The sequence below is a fragment of the Dromaius novaehollandiae genome, chromosome 6, assembly GCF_036370855.1.
Source record: "Dromaius novaehollandiae isolate bDroNov1 chromosome 6, bDroNov1.hap1, whole genome shotgun sequence".
Classification (NCBI taxonomy): Eukaryota; Metazoa; Chordata; class Aves; order Casuariiformes; family Dromaiidae; genus Dromaius; species Dromaius novaehollandiae.
The window spans coordinates 47,552,954-47,558,953 of NC_088103.1; positions in this window are offsets into that span (position 1 = coordinate 47,552,954).

Below are 6,000 nucleotides of genomic sequence, written 5' to 3' on the forward strand. Positions count from 1 at the left end.
TCTAACACTCCTCACACGTTCCATATGCTGCATGACCTATTTCCCAGTCCTTTTTCATGTGGGACAGGTTTTAAATAAAATAGAAATTCCTCTTGCTTCTTACAGATTGGAGTTGATTAAATATTCTACTGATAAAGGGTAAGCAAATGTCAGATTCAATATAATAAAAAGAGAAATGAGAGTTCATACAAGCAGCAAAGCAAACAATCCATTTTCATACTTTATTAGAAACATTTATTGCCATAATGACTGCATTATACTAAGCAAGCAGGTGGAAAGGTGCTCTGTGCAAGATATTCTCAAATATCTTTATTTTGAGAATTTTATATCTCCAATATTTAGACAGATGTTTTATTCCCTATAATATAGTCAGAGTATGAAATGCTGTAATTTCAGTTACTGCATAAGGATCAAAACCGTACTTGAAGATCATGGCCTGTCATTGTGATTTCGACAATAATGGTAGCCCATTAAATGCTCAATTTTTCTGCTTTGACTTTATATTCCCAACGGTGAGTTGCTTTAGATATAGCAGGCAGAGCTCAGTGTGCACCGGCAAGCGCTCTGCCCGTAGCGCCGCTCAGCTATTCCTCTCCCCTCCAATTTCAGAGACGCCGCTCGCACCCGGGGCCCGACAGCAATGACGGAGCGCGCCGGCGTCTCCCCTTCCCCATCAAACGGCCGGCACCGGTCACCGTAACAAACAGTGGGAACTGTAATTAAGCAGCCCTGCAATCAATAAGACACCAGTGCCACCAGCACTACCTTTGGTAACTATAAAGCTTTCTTGTTTCGGAGCTTGACTTTCTCTTCGTTTAGCAGCTCAGGAAGCCAAGTCAGCACATAATTTAACAACAGATTTCATTATTTTCTTTCATTTAATTTAAGAAAGAATTGAACCTGTGCTCAGTGCTCAGGGCCCAGCCTTGCATTCTTCCCGCGACCAAAGTCCCTGATAAAGTCAGTGGGAGCTTTGACTGCGTAAGACTTCATCGGCAGGATTTTCCTCCTCATTTTACAGCCAATGCATTATAGTTCCAAGGATTTCTCTCTTTTGCCATAAATTTTGAAATATGTATCGGTTTGAGTTTAAGATAAGGCAAAAAAAAATAGCCTGACATATAAGCCAGGAAAATTTACTGCAAGACTCTCTTCTTTTTATTAACAAAGATCATTAAGACATTAGTTTTTCTTTTACTGGCAGCATTCCACAGCCAGAATATTCACAATGTCTAGGACACTTTCATTTTGTAATCTGGAGGATACAGTATATTAATTTTCAGGATTTATCACAAGAAAAGTGAAGTCATACTAAGTACAGTAGGTGTAACTAACTTTCATGTCAAAAAAGCTGTAAAGGGTGCCAGAAGCTCTGCTGGCCTAATAATAAGCTAAAAGGATATAAACTTGATTAGTCTCACTTAAGAAGCGAGAAGATAAAGTAAGCTTGAAAAGGCCTTTGCTCTTCCTTCAACTTCGGCGGCTTGCAGAGAATCACAAAGCTTATCGCCAGGAGATGGGCACCCCGGTGCCGATACAGCTGTTAGTTATACGCTGATTTATCCGACACGGCGCCCGTCTGCAGCCACACCAACAGAATTTGCAAAGCGGTCCCAGGCCCCCAAAATCTTTGCAGCGTCTCCCGTCGGTCGGGAAAAGCATGGAGGGGACAAAACCCTCCAGTTTTCCACTAAATCGCTCAGCAGTACGATGCGAATGAGAGTACCGCTAATGCAACAAATCCACTTCTGCTAGAGTCTCCCTATACCTCTCCCAGCACCGGCCGCGCACGGGCCAAAATGCAGTGAATCAGGAAAGTTATGTATGGATATTCTTGCCTGCGTGGCTCTGCCAGTTGTTTTAATTTCCACACCTTTTTTTTTAACCCTTAAGAATTAAACCAGTTAAAGGACAAACATTTTTAGTGGTTTTCCTTAACTCTTGCCACCGTTTTCTCTGTCCTCACTGAACCTCTGCTCCTGTAGCTCCCAAACATCTCCTGCTCCGCGGCGGAGATGCCACCCAGTCAGCTCCTCTCCCATCGTTTCCTCAAGCCTCACTCAGCCCCAGGTATATCAGCAGTGACTTAACGGAAAAATGACTTCTGATCATGCAAGAAGAAAATCCGCTTGCCGTGAGAGCCCAGCAAAGACGACGCAGCCTGGGGTTGGTACTGAAAGGAAAATAAGCCGGTCAGTGGCTTTCAGCCACGGAGCGTTTCCCAAGCAAGCCCACGCTGAAGAGACTGATAGCCTAATGAAGAAAAACAGTATATTATCAAATGTAAATTGCAGTTAATGGTGCATATGGTTCTGCATGCTGATATTGATTATTACAGATTAAGATAAGCTCAGGGCTGGAGTATGGCTCATGTACCCGGCACCACCCGCAAATCAGGATGGGCTGCCGGGTGTCGGGCCAGGGCACGCGCTGGACAAGGGGCGATGCGAGGCCGAGGAGGGACCGGTGAGCTCGGGCACCCCTCCGCTGCTTGGAGAAATGGCACCAGCACGGCAGAGAGGGCGTCCAGGGGAAGAAAAACAGGGAATAAAACTGGAAGGGATGAGCACTGGGGAGAAAAAGAGAAAGGAGAGAGTGAATGAGACAGGGAGGGAGAGAACGAGTATGGGAGGGGAGAAGAGGGCAATGGCTACAAGAGGATGAGTGGGGCAAAGAGACCGAAGGAGGAGAGGGTGGACTGCAGAGCAGGACCTGCTCTGAGAGTTGGGATGAGGAGACCCACGGCACGAGACACGCTCTGCTGGGAGCTGCTATGGCTGCATGTAACATGTTGTTTCCCTTAAAAATAGGAAAATATATTAAAAAGCATTACAATAACATCACTAAAATTGTAAAACAAAGTATTTTTAATTGATATGTCTTGGAAATAAGTCTGTCATTTCCTGGTTTTGGAGGCCTAGACATTGCACCTTGACACCACTGCGTTGTGTGCATGCAATGCACACACGTTGCACTGTCAGTTTACAAAAAGATGACAACAAACGTGCATTTTCTCAGTCATTTGCTACTCTCTGCACAAACCTGCTGAGATTTCCAACCGCTATCTGTTTCCAGAGGTCCTATTGTACCTATGACGCCCTTGGTGCCATTAACTGATGCTTCCACAAACGGAGCCTTCCATATGGCAGGTTCCTACCTCTGCCCAGCCAAGGAGCCGCTCATCCCTACTGCACCAAAAGCAGCAGGACACAACCCTGGGACGCAACCCCGGGACACCAGGGCTTGGGATGTCCAGGAGAGCGTCTCTTCCCTGAGACCTACTTGGGGACATTAACACACGCGCGTGGCCAACTCACTCAATGCTACTAGAAGCTGCAGGCACAAGTCCAACGTGGAAGCAGGGATATTTTCTTGGCCCTCCATATTACAACCTTCATTATCACATGTATATTCTTGATAGAAGGAGAAAACTGCTTGTGTGAAACACAGCATGATCTGTAAAAAAAGCCAAAGATCTAGGTTTCGAGGGATATTGGTTTTTATTTCCTGGTTTTGGCCAGACCATAGAAATAGTGTTTGTAGAATAAATTACTCACCGCATAAACCATAAAACATGGAAAAACTGTAAGAACGGTAGATCCTAGCAATTACCCGATCAAACAAGTTCCAGTAAAACCATACGCAGAGTCCTAAGGTTTAGGCATTTCTCCGTATGCACATGACCACTGAAACACTCCTACAAGCTTTGCTCTAGGTATTAATTTTAACACAGCCATCAACTTCATTTTTTCCCTACCCTATTGTCTAACACAAAGATTGTCATCGGGGATTCCCTTGATAACCTATATGCAAAATATCCAGAGGGTGTAACCCTACAGGCTCGAGATTAGGGAGGCCAGACAACCAAAAGATTTTACAGTTTTAAGTAGCTGGAGCCTTTGCAAAGGAAGGATGCGAGTAGTTTCATGCAATCCTAAGCCCAACACCTACGTTTGCTCTCGCGACCCCCCGGCTCAGGCTACCTTTGAAATTCAAATGTGCTCAAGCTGGACAGACTTTGGAGGAAGGCAGGCTCAGTCAACGGCACAGTGCAAGCAGCTTATAGAGTCTTTTTGTGGTTGGCTTGGTCCTAATTCGTCAGCAAAACAAACTAGGTTGGGTAGGGGAATAGTAGCTTCCTACTCCAGGGAGCTGGAAAATCTCTGCTTTGGAAAACTGTTCTACAGGAAGCTCCCAGACTCGTCTGGATCTGCTGAAAGCAACATTCGTGGGTGCCCTGCTGCATCCTAGGATCTGGTAAAACTCCAAGCTTCCTCAACAAGATGAAAAATGACCAGCCTTTTGTCTTCTTGACCCCGACATCGAACATCCTCCCAGCACGAGGCACGCAGCACTGTTGGGGCACTTAACTTCGCACGGAAAAATTCATACGGAAGGACCCCAGAAGAGGAGGAGGAGGAGGAGGAGGGAAAGTTGCTTCCTTTGTACTGCCTCCGAGTCCTTGAAGCCTTCCATATGCCCCGCGCGCAGCAGGGGATACGGCTTTTTGAGCAGCAGCTTCCCGCGAAGCCGCCCGGTCGGAGCAGCAGGCGCTATTTACCCAGCGCCGCAGGGACGTCCGGCCTTGATCTCGCCTGCGGTGACCGAGTACTCCCAGTCCTGTCCCCGCACGTCGCAGTGATTTAAGCACCAAAACTCAGCCACATAATTAGCAGAAGAAACTCAGGGTTTCTGCTGTAAGGCTGTGATTAAATTAGGCATTTATGGATTTCTGAAAGAAAGGCGACTAAAATGTTTTATAGTGTAGTTAAAAGAATCATTGAATGATTCCCTCATGTTGAACATTTCCTAATGTCAGAAGCAGGGTGGATGACACAGAAATCATAAATCCAATTGATAAGTGTTAAAAATCACTTTAGTCTGCCAACTTACTAGAAATTCAATAAAATGGTATGGGAGAATTTATTTGTGTGTGTGTAATATATATGTGTGAAATTAGTGTAGGTGCCTATACGCAACGCACCCGTGACAGGGCTCGGTCCTCCGCCGTTTACGTAGCACAAAGGCAGCAGGAATCGGACGTGAGAAAACTGCCGCAAATTGCTAAGGCCGGGCGTGGACGCGGCGAGGTGTCAGCCGAGAGCCGCGGCAGGAGGGAACGGAGCGGGATGGGAGGACGTGGGCTGAACCGTCGGGGCCGCTTCTGCCGCCGCCGCAACTAACGGCCAACGCGCGGGAGACGGTGCTGAGCCCAACCGCGTCCGCTCTAACGAGACGCTCCAGGTTCGGAAACGGGAGAGGGGCGGCAATGAGGAAAGGAAATATTGGGACATGGACACTACCTAAACAGCATCCAACCCACACGCCTGCCCCACGGGGAACGGGGAGACCAGGAATCTGGGCCACCGTGGTGCCCTGGGCCTCGCGGCACGGCACAGCACCCTGCAACTCCTTCCAAAGTGGCTATGGCACAGAAATTCTGCATTTTTGCACCCTGCCTTTTACTTCATTTGTCCCATTTAACACTGCACGTTCAGTTGCCTTCTCACCTCACGTCGGAGGGGGACTTTGGAGAGGCACGAAATGACAGAGCACAGCTCTGCTCCCGCTCGGGCTCTCTCTGCGCGTGCTCCTCCGGCGTCTAACTCTGCCTCCAACTCCATCAACGCATCCAGCAGAGCCTGGGGCAAAGCTGGAAAAAAAACACCCAGCGCATTCGATTTACAAACAGAAATGAACACCTTTTCAGCAGGTTCTACATAATCACTAAACAAAACCAGGGGAGCAAAAAATAAACACAACACAACGTTTTTTATGTAGTTTCTGTGCGGCGGTGACCCTTTATTTTCTTGAGGAAATAACACCATTACCGAAAGACGTCTAGCACTGGGATCTCAGCAGTATCACAATTCCCTTTCTTGTTTAGTAAAACGCGAATATTTTGGCTTTTGTGTCACACCTAAGCATATTGCTGATGAGCTGCAACCCATTCCCGGACCCGCGGGGAGAGCGCGGCTGCCTGCTCCGAGCATCCCACCC